General features: G+C 40.8%; 1 protein-coding gene across 6 annotated transcripts in view; it reads left to right on the plus strand.

The window, feature by feature from the left end:
* The window catches only part of SMAD1 (SMAD family member 1), a 79,600-nt gene that overhangs the window by 34,545 nt on the left and 29,396 nt on the right, over positions 1–15,659 (plus strand). The gene's annotated exons all lie outside the window — the stretch shown is intronic.

The following is a 15,659-nucleotide window of genomic DNA, read 5'->3' on the forward strand; positions in this document are numbered from 1 at the left end:
GCTAAGACTGCATTTGCTTTTTTCCACCAACTTTGCTGAATTCTTATTCTAAATTTTTTTTTTAACATTTATTTATTATTGAGAGACAGAGACAGATGGTTAGCATGGGAAGGGCAGAGAGAGAGGGAGACACAGAATCTGAAGCAGGCTCCAGGCTCTGAGCTGTCAGCACAGAGCCCAACGCAAACCCAAAGATCGTGACCTGAGACGAAGTCAGATGCTTAACCAACTGAGCCACCCAGGCGCCCCTGCTGAATTCTTATTCTAATGCAGACATTCTTTACTAACTATTATATGTGCTGTGAGGTAAATTAAAAAGCAGAACGTCAACACAAAGATACATGGGCTTTTAGCCAGAAATTGAGATGGAGTTAAGAGTTTTGGAGAAGAAATAAACAGTGTATACAAGTAATATGTACAAACAAGATTATTTAGGTGTGTGATTTTTTTTGATTCACCATAGTAACTTTAAGGAGGTATACAGGGAAGATTCTAATCCTACTTCATTAATGATGAAACTGAGGTCCCTATAAATTTAAGTAACCTGTGTCAGACAATTAAGGTTCACTATGTCTTCTCCATCCACACTCCTGCCACTCTTCTCCACCTTTTCAGCAATTCATCTTGTGCCTCCTGACCCATCACTCGCTTCAGGCCAATATCTGCAGTACAGAGAGAGTTCTTTAAGATGCATGTTATGATCCTGTTATCTTCCTGTTGCCCATTGCTAGTACACAGAGCTCTGAACATTCTGGTCCTGCCTGCCTGCTATTCCAGCTTCTTTGCCCATTCTTCCATATTTTGTGTGTTTGAGTCATATGGGAATGCTCTGTTCTTTTCCTCTGTCTGTAACTCGTTTCTCCTCCCTCTTTGTCTAGCTTACTCTTATTTATCCTTCAGTTCTAAGCTTAATGGGTTTCAGCTTTGCTGAGAAGTCTCTCTTGATTCCTCTTTTGCTACCCTCCTGATAGGGTAGTCTCTGTTTCCTGTAGCAATCTGAATTTCTTCATAATGTTCCTCCCACTTACACTTGTCTTTTTGTTAGTCTTCCTGGCAAGATAGTAAATAAATAAAACTGTGAGGGTAGGGCCCATATGTATTATTAGCGTTTCTACTTTAAGCAGCTAGCACAGTTCAATAAATTTTTTTGGTTGTAATATCTTTGTATGGTCATTTGTCCATTTTTTGGAAATGAGTTTTCAGCTCGCCTATGCCCTCTGAACATCATCTTCCCTTGTTCGTTTATTTCACTACTTACAATGAAATAACACTATTACTAACACCTCTGACACGACGAAAAGTTTTTCTTTAGGTTAAAAATTAATACTGAGATGATTTTGTTGCTCTTAGTAACTTACTTATAGAAGGTTTGTTGGGGCAGGGGTGGGATGGGTGGAAAACCAGCTAAAATAAGGCATTTGAGACTACAGGTGACATTTTGTTGTCCCCCCCCCCCCCAACTGTTAGCCAAAAATCTTGTGAGGCATGCATAGAATAGTTATAGAAAACTTTGAGGCTGAGGCCAAGATCTGTTGAATTTGAACACATCAGGATTTAGCTTATATTTTTCATATTATAAAGTGACTAATGTGGGAATAAGAACAAATGGCCTTTTTCCAGAGACCACTATGAAGCAGCCCCTGCACCTTGTGGGGGGAGGAGCAGAGAGAGAGAGAGAGAGGGAGACAGAGGATCTGAAGCAGGCTTTGTGATGACAGCAGTGAGCCCAGTGTGGGGCTTGAACTCAAGATAAGTAAGATCATGACCTGAGCTGAAGTAGAACGCTCAACTGAGCCACCCACGCACCTCAAGGGGTCTGGAATTCTAAGCTACAGATACACAACTCTACACGGAATTACTTTGAACTATGTAACAACTTAGCTCAGATAAATTATTTCGAAGAGCAATTTAGCAGTTTAAGCATTAGTTAGGTCTCCCAGACTCGGTATTTTCTGCAGAGATTCCTGTTGAGATCTCTAGAGAAACATTCAACAAAAACTGGGTGTCTCTAGTTTAAAGGAGTGGTTTTCAAAGTATGTGTTCCCCAGACCAGCAGCATCAGCATCAGCATTACTCGGGACCTTTTTAGAAATGCAAAGTTTTAGACCCTTGCACAGACCTACTGAACTGAACTCTGGGGATGGGGCCAGGAATCCGTGTTTTGACAAGCTCTGTGGGTGATTCTGATGCAGGCTACAGTTTGAGAACCACTGGTTTAAGGTACCTAGACAAGTCAAGTCCAGTTGACTAGATGAAGTTGTCTTTTATCGAAAAGAGATGCTAATGGGTTTGTCTTTGAAGTTGTTTGTTCATCATTTTGAACTTTGCATGTTTTGTTACAGATATAAAATTGACCCGATCTTCCAGGACTTCCCTTCTCTCTGATATTCATTAAGATCAGCACTCTGATAAAATGTCATAAGGTGTATTTAAGGAGGTGGAGGAGTCGAGGAGAAAGGAATGCTTTGTTTTTGGCCCAATGCAGGTTTTAGAATTGTCCTTTTAATGTTCCTTTGACCAAAAATACTTTCTTTAATTTTTTTGAATGTTTATTTATTTTTGAAAGAGAGAGACACAGAGCAGGAGCAGGGGAGGGGCAGAGACAGAGGGAGACACAGAGCCTGATGCAGGGCTCAAACCCGCGAACCATGAGATCATGACCCAAGCCAAAGTTGGGCACTTAACTGACTGAGCCACCCAGGTGCCCCCAAAAATACTTTCATGGATTTAAGGAATTGTGTTTTTTCTTTAACCTATGTCATTTATTTTGTTATAAATAAAGAAGTCTAAAAATTACAGTGGGGGGAAAACTAGAAGTTACACAAGCACTGTGCAGTAACTTGTATTCATCATAGTTAACAATGGTAAAGAGTGTGAAATGGGGAAGAACCTTTCTGTTGGTGAAAGGTACTACCTTGACCATCACTGAAAAATTTATCTTTGGGAAAGTAAAAAAATATTAAGGATTTCTTTTTCTACAGTGTGTGAACAGTTACAGGAAAGAAAGTTCATGCAGTTTCTGACCGTGACCCTCTTGATGATGTAACAGGTGACTGTTTATTTGGACTTTTAGTAGCCTTTAGAATTAAGGCTAGTTATTAGTGGTTGGCTTAAATATAGGTTTTCCTTTTCTTTACCCAACTAAATGCTGACAGTCTTAAAGTAAGTCATCTAACTGTGGTATTAAGAAGACCATTCAATTGCTATCTGTGGATATTAACATGCCTTTATGGAGACTTCCTGTCATTAGCCTTATTTGTTTTTTATGTTTTTCACATCGTTCTTGAAAACTGTTTTCTGTACTTTAAACTTAATCAACTTGAAAGGCCATATTAAACCTGAATTTGAAATTCTGAGATTTCTATTTCAGTCTTTAACACCCTGGAGTTAACCTTCTGGTGCTTCCATTTTTGGTAAAATGGCTCCCAGCTGTTAAAATATACCTAAAGCCTCTTCACCTGTTGGCTGAATGAGAGTTTTGACTCTTTATCTGCCTCAGTCACCATGTAATTCGTGGCTTGGTAAATTTTATCTCAGAAAGTCTTAAAATTCTAGGAATGGAGAATGAATTTAGTGTTTGCCAGGGACTGAGAAGGGGGTGGGCAGGAGGGAAGTGGGTGTCACTGTAAAAGGGTGAAAACATGAGGGATCCTTGGGTTGATGGAAATTTTCTGCGTCTTAATGGTATTGATGTCTATATTGAAATTGTTTTATTATTCTATAGTTTTGCAAGATGTTACCATTGGATGAAACTGGATAAAGGTTAGGATTTCTCTGAATTATTTCTTACAACTGCATGTGAATGAGTCTACAGTTACTTCAATATAACTGGGTTACAATCAGTTAAGCTGAGTCAGTTAAGCGTCTGACTTCGGCTCAGGTCATTATCTCATGGTTCCTGAGTTTGAGCCCCGCTTCGGGCCCTGTGCTGACAGCGCAGAGCCTGGAGCTTACCTCACATTTTGTGTCTCCCTCTCTGCCCATTCCTCGCTCGCGCGCTCTCTCTCTCTCTCTCTCTCTCTCTCTCTCTCTCTCAAAAACAAATAAACATTTAAAAAAATTAAATAAAATAAAAAATAGTGAACTGTGAAAAAGCCCCTAATTCACCTCAGGACTCAATCACACTACTGGTTTTCCTCAAGAAAACCATTGTACTTTGGTAAATGCAGCAAAGATGTTTATGTGTACTTGTTATTTTACACACAGATTATTAAAAAGACATATACTTAAGGATTGAGATTTAATAAAATTAATATTTTAAAAAACCAAAATGAAAAAAAATTTTTAATTGTGTCTCTTCATACTGCAAATGTGGTTTTACTTGAGCCAATGATGACAAAAACTTACATACAAGTAAAATTTTTTCCTTCTTAGGGTTGTGTTAGTATATTCATTTGGAAGATTGGAGTGGAGGAGAAGTATTGACTTTTCCTTCAAATTTATCTGAATGGTGATACATAGGAGTCTGATAACTGAAGTTGTAAGCCAGATATCAAGATGTAATCATTGATCCTGAAGATTTTGGGTTAATTAACAAAATTAAGTCTAAAAATTAAAATAAAGCATTATGACGTGCATATTAAGGTTCTCCAGAGTAATGGAACCACTAGGATATATATAGATATATGCATATAAGAAGTGATTTATTATAGGAATTGACTTACACAAGTATAGAGGCCATAAAGTCCCGTGATCTGCTCTCTATAAGCTGAAGAGCCAGGAAGTGGGTGGTAGAAGTCTCAATCCTAGTCCAAAGGTCTGAGAACCGGAAGCATTGATTGTTTGAGGGCAGAAGATGGGTGTCCCAGCTTACGCTAAAACACACACACACACACACACACACACACACTTGCCTTTCCCCTGCCTTTTTGTTCTATTCAGGCACTAAACAGATTGGAGGATGTCCCCCTTGCATTAGTGAGAGCAACCATCTTTACCCAGTCTAATTGAAATGCTAATCTCCTCTGGGGACACACTCACATACACAGCCAGAAAAATGTTTTACAGCTATCTGGGCATCCTGTAGCCCAGGCACGCTGACACCTAAAATTAACCATCTTCCCCTATAATTATCTGCATCTAAATTTCTCTTCATTTAAACATTTATGGCACATATACAACTCCTCACGAACCGTGTTTGCCCAAGAAAGGCTGGTATGTGATGATAGCACAGGTTGCTAAATCAAATAGTATAAGTCGGGCAGCGGGGTGCAGTTAACTCTTAAAAGGCTGAGAGTGGTCATAAAAAAGCTCATTCATCTCTAACACATCTTGACATTGTGTTCCAGACTATGTGGTAGTGCAGATATATATGCAGATATATATGTATATTACATTGTACCCAGGATTTAAATCAGCTTATAAGAAGACATACACTAAAGTAGAAAGTATTAGACCAGTGAAAACAAAATAAAATGGAAGGTCAAGACTAAGAGGAAAATAAACACATATGCATTCTGTAAGAGTTGCTATGATTGATATACAGCTCTATATAGCTTCTATATGTTTGTGTCTTAGTCTGGGTGGTTCTGTAATACTTTTGGTGTAGGAGAGAGATGTATATAATACTTAGGTGAAAGAAGAATGCTTTGAAAGCTGTAAGAGGAACATATCAAAGCATTTGTACCTGTGAAGGGGGGTGGTGGGGAAGAGACTTTGAGGCCCTTAGCAGAGGCTGCGTGCAGGAAGGATACCTTGGGGCAAGGAGAATGTCTACCTTGGGGCAAGGAGAATGTCCCTGGCCTTTGCAGTTGCTCTTTCAGAGTCTACTCAGGGTTCCATTCTTTTGTCCATTTGGAAGTTCTCTTTTGAAAATTCTGCTTCTGTACAAGCTCAGTACACAACCAAGGGGGCATGGAGTTTAGATGATGAATTTTTCTCCAAGATATTATCATTGGCCTTTGACTTGTGTTTGATCATTTTATCATTGGCATCTACCATCTTACTAGAAACAGATGAAGTAATATAATTATGCATAGGATTTTATACCCAAATCTTTTAGCAGATTCCATATTCTTAAAGGCAAAATGTGAAGTTTAATCGAATTCTTTTTTTTTCCCGAGCAACTGTTTTTAGTGCATTATTTGGGGGCATTGGTATTGTGCTATTTATTAATTGATGAACATAAGAAAGAGCAGTTACAATAGGTTACTTTTACAAAAATTGTAAAACTACATAAATTGAGGTAGATAACTGGACAATTATGTGATTTGTTTCTAGATGGGATTTTCTGTTGACAAATACACTTCAATTGGAAATAATTACGACTATACAGATTATACAAAGTATCTTCCTCTTCCTTTTGCTTTCCTGACCATTATCTTCCACTTCATCCTTTTTCTGTCTCTGCAACATTAGGTGGGCAAGAGAAGGTACTTTCACATCTTTCTGATTCATTCAGATTCTGGCACTCTCCCATCTGCCATTGCTAGTTTATAGGGCCAAAGGAACACTCGCCCACTAGCAGTTGTTAAAAACAAAACACAAAAAGCATGGCTGATGAAGAAAAAACAGTTTTGAAAGCCATAAAAAGTTTGTCATAATAAGTGAAAGATGTAGTTATACAGTAATTGCAATTGTGTGAAAATAATATTTTAAATTAAAAGGAAAACCTTGGCTTCCAAGGAAGGCTAGCTAGCTTTGGGTGAAATAAAATGAGACCTGTGAGTTGTGCTTTTTGGCTTCTTATCCCCACATGTGGAACATCTTCAAACGGTGATTTTTTTTTTTTTTTTTTTTGTAGGATTGTGAATGTTTTATGTGGTTGGGTACGGGAGTGAAAGGTAATTTGCCCCATGTTGGAGTGCCCTGTGCTCTTGCTCTTGATGGATACTTGCAAACATGAGAGAATCAGAAGGGAAGATTGGCTTATTTAATGCCTAGGCTGATTATCTCAGTGTTAACTTCTAGCCTCCTTGGTATTAGATATCCACAGGCTCAAAGAAGACTGGAGATTTCTTTCCCCAAAATGTATGTCTCATCACTTTGTCTTTTTCTACTTCAAAATGGAAATATTCTCCTGAAAAACTCAACATCATGCCTAATAATCTTGAATTAGCCAAATGATTAGACCTCTGTCCTCGTAGTTAGAAAAGCGAGTTTTCTTTGGGGAAGAGATTGGGAAGGAAAGAGAAGATGTTTATTTTAAAGAGCAGAGCTGGAGTACTTTGGGCAACCATAGTCTCGAGCACAGTGTGAAAAATCTAAGAGGGTCTAGAGGCGCCTGGGTGGTTCAGTCAGTCAAGCGTCTGACTTTGGCTCAGGTCATGATCTCGCTGTTCGTGGGTTAGAGCCCTGCATCAGGCTCTGTGCTGATGGCTCAGAGCCTGGAGCTTGCTTCAGATTCTGTGTCTCCCTCTCTCTCTGCCCCTCCCCTGCTCATGCTTTGTCTCTCTCTCACTCAAAAATAAATAAACGTTCTTAAAAAAAAAAAAATCTCAGAGGGTCTGAAGAATAGGAAAGCAAAAAAACACAAAAAATGAAAAACCAACACCCAATGTTGTTAATTTGCCAGCTTGGCAGGGGATTAGTGTAGTTCTTAGATACGGTGTTAGGACTGGTTTGAAAGGCTGCAGACTTCTGTTTCCCCTGAGTTTAGTCTGGTCTGGGCTTCCACTGTGTCAATAGTGATTCTTCCCCATGTGTGGGAGGTGGGCAGATAAACATTTCACTTGCTGCTCACCCTTTCCACATTCCTAGTTATCAGTGCCCTCAACAGGATTTCTCCATTCCTGTGACCTTAGCACCGAAACCTGCCTGTAATACTCTAATGTGAGTCTGCTCTTCATAAAACTGTTGTAAGTGACGTGGGTTGTATAACTAGAAGTAACTGTAACTTCCATGATAAAAGATCTAGAGTCTGGAAACACAGGCCATGTTTAACTAAAAAGATTTAGGGCAACAAAGGACTGTTTGTCAGATTTTCCTCCAAGTTCTTTGTATTGTTTTGGTTTTTAATTTTTATTTATTGATTATGAGAGAGAGAGAGAGGGAGAAAGAGACAGAGGGAGAGAGAGAATCCCAAGCAGGCTCTGTGCTCAGCATAGAGCCTGACGTGGGGCTTGAACCACTAGTCATGAGATCATGACCTGATCTGAAATCAAGAGTTGGAGCTTAACTGACTGAGCCACCCAGGTGTCCATTTCCCCCAGTTCTTTGTATCATCAATTTTATGCCCTGGAATCTTAGGAGACCTTACAATGGAAGAAGGTCAGGTTTACGTTCTGCCTCACCACCTCAGTTCTAACATCCCTCTCAAAGAGATGTGTTCATAGTTCTTAACCCTTCCACACGAAGGAGGCATTTCTTATCCAGGTAGTGGTCTGGTTTATAGAGTCACACATCACTTTTCCCTGACCACCTCCTGCCTGCTTGTCTGTCTGGGATCTTCACTTACAGTAAGGCAAAAGGAGAGCCTGTGATTGTTGTAAATGGTTTGGGGCAGCTTTTAGTAAAGTAAAAGTAAACCTATGTAAGACAACAGAGTGGGGTTGCCTTGTATGTTTTTTCCGTTATGTTTCCCTGTCATTTCGCTGACAGTTATGTCTAGCTAGCCCTGTAACAGATTCAGCAGTATTTTTTCTGTGACACTTGGAGTGTCTAAGAAGTTTATCCAGGGTATGGTGGTGTGCCAGACAGATATTTAAGTATGATGGTCAAGTTAGGGAACAGTTTTGGGTAAATGCTTTTGAAACAGTATCACCTGCAACTTTTACATTGGAAAAGGAAATGCTAATTTTAAAATGAGCTATGTAAAACAAAAAAACCCCAACAACCTGATGGGAGCATGTCATAAGGACACAGGGGTCAGTCTGAAGGGGCTGCCCCCTGGCTCAATCAGAGATAAATTGATCAACAAAATAATTATGGACTGAAAATAATTATAAACCATTTAGGGATAAAAACAGGAATCCACGCTGATGATAAATAAATCGAGGGGAAAGGGAGGGGCTCTTATTCATGGTAGAATGCCAATTGCTGACTGGTAAATGTGGAGTGGAGTTCCTTAGGATATTCAGGACAAATAAGACCATTTAAAGCAGATATTTATTTCTCTTTAGTTATAAAGTTAAAATATGGTCAGGAGGAGTCTTGGGTCACAAGGCCTGGACTAAAATTTTGACACTTGATATCTTTGACCTTGGGCCAGTTAGTTGTCCTCTTTGAATTGGTGTTTGCTCACCTGTGAGATAGGGTGTGATTGTATCTACTTTCCAGGGTTGTGGCAAGGATTGAATTAAATAATGAATGTGAAAAGGCTGTATGCATTCTTGAAACATAACATTGGCTGAAGTAAGGAACATAATTTTCGTGTACATTTTGAGAATAAAAATGAAATTTGTAATGTAAGTACATTTTCATTAAACACATCTTTGGAGGGGCGCCTGGGTGGCGCAGTCGGTTAAGCGTCCGACTTCAGCCAGGTCACGATCTCGCGGTCCGGGAGTTCGAGCCCCGCGTCGGGCTCTGGGCTGATGGCTCAGAGCCTGGAGCCTGCTTCCGATTCTGTGTCTCCCTCTCTCTCTGCCCCTCCCCCGTTCATGCTCTGTCTCTCTCTGTCCCAAAAATAAATAAACGTTGAAAAAAAAAAATTTTTTAAAAAAAAAATAAACACATCTTTGGAAAATTAATGCTTGTAGTTACAGTAATAATAATAGTAACAGTGAAAATTAAATTAGTAACTTTTTATGTTTGCTCTGTGCCAGACTCCGTGCTGGCACATCACTTGTATTCTCATTTAATACTGACCACAGCTGTAAGCTGTGGAGGTGCCAGCTGGGCTACCGAGATGCCTTTTAAGTAAGTTGTCACACAACTTGTAACAGGCCATCTGGGGATTCACACTGAAGTCTAACTCCAAGATCCATGGTCGAACCACTACACTACACTGCACTGCTTTCCAAAAGAAGTAGCTTTTTCCCCTTTAACCAATATAACGAAGGTGAGGGGTATCTAATGTTTTTAATAGTAGAGTATGTAATCTCAGCTGTTTACCAGCTGCATGAAGTTGGGGTCCATAATGGTAAAGTGAGAGTCCACCCCTGTGTTTCAGGTGTGTATAGAGGCTTTATTTATGTTTATCTCCCATTGGTCAGTAATCATCATTAGACAACAAGTATCTGTTTCATGGAGTATATTTAATGGAATCAAATTTGAACTCATAATGAGAACTAATTACATTCAGCTGCAATTACAAATTAAGCCACACAGCCTGGTGTGACCCCTAGGGATGGTCATTTACATATCAATAGTGTCTAATCGATGACCTACCAGCTGCTTGTGTAATTGTAACTGCCCTTCACTGAATGCCTTCCATAGCCCAGGAACTTGCTTGTGCCACACAGAGAGACGCTATGGCACAGTGGTTAGGAGCCTAGATTCTGGAGCCAGATGCCTAGGTCTGTATCCTGTCTCCACTGGTGGCTGGTTATATTCTCGTAGGCAAGTTAATCTCCATACCTGTGTATCCATCTGTATAAAGTGGAGGTAATGACTATGTAGGTCAGAGTTAGGAGGATCAAATGAGTTTTCTTACATCACTTGGCCTAGATAAGCACCATATAAATGTTAAATAAAGAGAAAATCTGTGAGAAGTACTACTATTCCCATTTTCTTGTAAGAAGTGAAGTTCTGATAATTGGATAGTAAATAGCTGAGCAGGGGTTCCAGTTTCAGAAGTCTAAAACTAAAACCCACCTCTAATTGTTGTTCTCCTCCGATTACACCTTATGAAGGATTTTTTTTTCTCCTGTTATTTTTAGTTTACATTCTGAAGTTTTTCTTCCTCTAACGAGCTCTGAAGCTCTAATAACATAACACCTTCCTTCTGTGGTAGTTAAATAAACATTCAGCAGTGGAACGGTACCTGGGGTAAGAGTGGGAAGAGAGGAGACAGGGAGAGAGCCAGCGTTTGAGAGCCTGCCCTGTGCTGCAGCACCAGAGCCCCACAGAGCTGTTGGGGGGCTTGTTTCTTTTTCCCTACAGACACTGGTGAGAACTTACACTGTCTACTTCAACACCCAGCACTCTTGGCAGTCTTGATCCAAAGCCAACACTTGTTCTGTCATACCATGCCACCTGGCCAAAACTTTGGACACTTCATAAATTTTCCTGTCAGCTTAGTGTAATGCCCTGCTGGTCTCTTCTATATCATTGTCATTTTAATCTGTATAGCTGAGAATTAGAACTGATACTATATAGAGTTTTTAGGGGTAAGAGGAATAATCTCTAGAAATTTGATATAAAACGAGAAAACTGAAGTTCAAGTTTCACAGCTACTTAGAGACATAGGGAGTCTGCACCCAAACTCCAGACTTTCTGACTTTATGTATGTGGGATGGGGCACAAGAATCTGCCTTTTTAAATAAGTGTCTTGCTAATTGAAGATGCAGGTAGTCTGAGGACTTGGAGAAAGGTCGGTCTGTATTAATCAACTCATAATAAACAGTCCAAGAATAGTAATTCATAAACACATTAATTATTAAGAATCTATTACATGCTGTGCACTGAATAATACAGAAGGAAAAGAAAACTTAGTTCTATCCTCTAGGGTTTTAGGGTCTGAGTGAGGTAAAGTCAAATTAGCAATACAGTGTTACAGATGCTTATGATGGAAGTCTGCGTAGGCAGCAGTGGGGCACAAAGAAAAGAGGAATTCATTTTTATTGGGGGTGAGTAGAAAAACCAAGAAGGGCCCCATAAAGGAGAGGACACTGAGAACTGAAACTTGGAAATATGGTCAAGTGAGCCAAAGTGCAGAGGTATGGGGGCGCCCGGGTGGCTCAGTCGGTTAAGCATCCACTCTTGTTTTTGGCTCAGGTCATCATCTCACAGCTCCATGATCTCATGCCTCCACTCTGGCAGCACCTGTTTGGGACTCTCTCTTCCTCTCTCTGCCCCTCCTCTACTTGTGCACACGCACGCCCTCTCAAAATAAATGAACTTAAAAAAACAAAAGGTACAGAAGTATGAAACTAGCAGATGGAAACGGCAAGAAGCATGAGGCAGCTAGGCGAAGAGAGTGTGGGAGGACACCTACCCCCAAAGACAGGTTGGAACGGGAATCTGGACTAGGTCATGGGGTTACTGGAGATATATTCTGGGTGCATAATCTCACAGAGAAGATATCTTTCAAGGAAAGCAGCTGTAGTGTACAAAAGGAATCACTGGCCTGGAATTACCTGGGAAATTTCATTCTCAGAAGTTGAGTTAGATTTAGGCTATTTTAAGTAAATTTAATCTTACGCAGGTTCTCCACGCTCAGTGTGGAGCCTGACACAGGGCTCCATCTCACAATCCCTGGATCATGACCTGAGCTGAAATCAAGAGTCAGATGCTCAACCACCTGAGCCTGTTTTTTTGTTTTGTTTTGTTTTAAGCTTGAGGATACTGTTCTTGAATGCAATTCATTTCTCTGCTTATATTCAAATTGTGTTTACCTACTTGTTTTCTGTTAATGTATTCGTACTTTAGGGTAATTGATATATTCCTGGAAAATAAATACTGTCAAGTTACTACTTTTAGGTAAAAGTATAGTAACTTTAGAAAAAAATGTTCTCCCAAAAAACTAAACAGAAGAATGGAAACAACTTCCAGGATCTCTTTCCAGTTTTATGGGACTGAGCAATGCAGTCTGGTAGTGATGAGTAGGCCTTGATTCAAAGCCTGGCCCTCCATTTAGCAGCTGGTGTGACCTTGTATGTATTACTGAACTAGGCTGAGCCTGCTCCCTCGTCAGTTGTGAAGACTCGGTGAGCTCTCATGAAGTCCACATGCGCAGGGGCAGTGGCTGTCCTGTTGACTTCTGCACCCACAGTACCGTGCGCAGGGCCTTGCTTGTATGCTTGCTTGTATTGGGTATATATGTAGTGCTAGGTGAACATTAATATTATTTCAGACCCTCCTTCCTGTTGCCTGTCTACCACTGAGCAAAGATAAATGTCAGCCCTCAGGGATCTGGAGCTGTATTTTCATTAAAATTCAACCTCGATTAAAGATTCTCAGAATCTTTTCTTCAGTGTAGAGTTTCCCTGACGCATCCTGAAGTAAGGAATTCTATTTCATAAATGCATACACTATTAACTTTTAAGTGGTCTTATCCTCTCTGCCACTGTCTACTTGAAATGTTTCTGTTTAGAAGGTCACTGAACACACACTGTATCTAGGGACATCTGTCTAGTATAGATATTATAGCGGGCACAGCTGCTTCAGCAGCCTGGCTGTCCCTCGTTTTCACAGGAGAGCCGCAGCCACTGAACTTGCTCTTGGGCCATTCTTCCATTAGCTCTGGGCCACCTTCCTGCCCTTAGGTGACCTTACTGAGGTGTCCTGAGACCCAACTGAGATGGGGTCTGGCACTGAATTTTATACATGTGAAGCTCCAGATATATAAAAAGCAGCATTATCTTCAGTCAGAAGACTTGCAGAGGTTAGGGCCAGAAGATCCCTTGGAATTCAAATCCCTTGCGCCTTTGAATGAGGAAATTGAGACTCTGAAAAGTTTAAGTGATTTGCTCAAAGTCACAAAAGTAGTTGTTATCATAGCCAGGGCTGAACTCGGATGTCTTGACTGTTACCTGAATGCCTTTTCCAAGTCCTCAGAACTAAAAAAACATTTATATACCACTGGGTAGCATCTAGCTTATTAGCCGTTATGTGTATGTGAACAGATGTAGGCAAGGGCCTGGCAGCTTTGTTATCAGAACTTGTGTGTTTTTAAAAAAAACTCACCACCAGCATTTAGTGGGTCACAACTTTGGTAGTGATTTGTCAGCCTTAGTCTCATTACTAGGCTACCACTGATTTGATGATAGAATTTCAAACAGTACTTCAAAATCTTGAAAAAGCTCACAAATCTAGAGGGTGTGCATGAATGCTTAGCAGAGCTCAACTCCTCTTTTCCAATTTTAGTGTTTCTCATTCCTTTTCCTTGTGTCTTGGCAACGCAGAAAAGCTGAGTCCAGTAGCAGAATCACAATTGTCTCCCGAAACGAAAATATCTCCTGAAACTTTCTTAGTTTGGTTTCCCTGTTGACTGAGAAAGGGATTTTATGGTTTTAACTGAAGGAGAGATCTAAAAATTTGAAGAGCGGAGGTACATCTCTAAGAAAAGGCAGCAATCTGACTTTTCTCCGCCTTGATTAGTCAGGAAAAGAAGGGAAGAGAGCTTCCTTCTTTTAAAGATCTACAGCAATTAGAGATTTTCAAGTGGGTGGAAGGAGGCATTGTGAAATTGCCTAGGCATCTCCCCCCACCCCTACTCCCCACCCCGAATGCACCTGAGGAGGTGGTGTGGAGCCAGGCAGGGTTTTTACAAGGGTTATAGGAATGACACAACACAGTCTGATTTTTAAATTATTCAAATCAAAAATTAGTGTGTGTAAGGAAGGGTGTTTTACCATTGGGCTCCTCTTCCCAAGGAGATTCTTGAAATTCAAATTAGCCAAAGGAACAGCTCTTGAAGGGAAGCCGCAAACGTGAGTCATTGTTTGAAGATGCCAAGTAGGAGTAACCTTTTTGGTACACCGAAGAGAACTTTGGTTCCCCAGAAGAGTCAGAGCTCGCATATTTGTTTCCCATAAAATAGAAGTAGCCTGAAACATGGAAAGAAATATTAAAAGGAAGACCCTCCTCATCATCTCCCTTCCTGTTCCTGACCTGAGTCAGGCCTAGAGTTTGCAAATCCTAGTTCTTTCAGCTAGTTGATCAGCCTTCACCTAAGAAATAGAAATTGTAGGGGCGCCTGGGTGGCGCAGTCGGTTAAACGTCCGACTTCAGCCAGGTCACGATCTCGCGGTCCGTGAGTTCGAGCCCCGCGTCAGGCTCTGGGCTGATGGCTCAGAGCCTGGAGCCTGTTTCCGATTCTGTGTCTCCCTCTCTCTCTGCCCCTCCCCCGTTCATGCTCTGTCTCTCTCTGTCCCAAAAATAAATAAACGTTGAAAAAAAAAAAAATTAGGGGCGCCTGGGTGGCGCAGTCGGTTAAGCGTCCGACTTCAGCCAGGTCACGATCTCGCGGTCCGTGAGTTCGAGCCCCGCGTCAGGCTCTGGGCTGATGGCTCGGAGCCTGGAGCCTGCTTCCGATTCTGTGTCTCCCTCTCTCTCTGCACCTCCCCCGTTCATGCTCTGTCTCTCTCTGTCCCAAAAATAAATAAACGTTGAAAAAAAAAAAGAAAAAAAAAAAAAGAAAAAAAAAATTAAAAAAAGAAATAGAAATTGTACATAGAAGGGGCCTTTACACATGGATAATTCACCTGCATGTTCATTCTTTCCTTTTTCTCCCAATAGAAAACAGAGATCACGTAGCACCTGGGCGGCTCAGTCGGTTGAGCGTTCGACTTCAGCTCAGGTCATGATCTCATAGTTCATGGGTTCCAGCCCTACACTGGGCTCCCTTCTGTCAGCGAGGAGTCTGCTTAGCATTCTCTGTCCCCCTCTCTCTCTGCCCCTCCCTGCTCATTCCCTCTTTCTCTCTCTCTCTCTCTTTCTCTCTCTCTCCCTCCCCCCTCACAAAAATAAACACTAAAAAAAAAAAAAAAAAGAAGAAGAAAACTGATATCTTAATCATTCCTTACCTGGAATATTACTGACTGAAGGCAACAAGGACTGGGGGTGGCGGAGTGAAGAGACATCAGAGAGAAGAGCAGCAGCATTATCCTTTTAGG

Source organism: Lynx rufus, unplaced genomic scaffold (genome assembly GCF_022079265.1).
Source record: "Lynx rufus isolate CCGP_SWC_20201006 ecotype Redwood Valley unplaced genomic scaffold, mLynRuf1.p SCAF_3, whole genome shotgun sequence".
Lineage (NCBI taxonomy): Eukaryota > Metazoa > Chordata > Mammalia > Carnivora > Felidae > Lynx > Lynx rufus.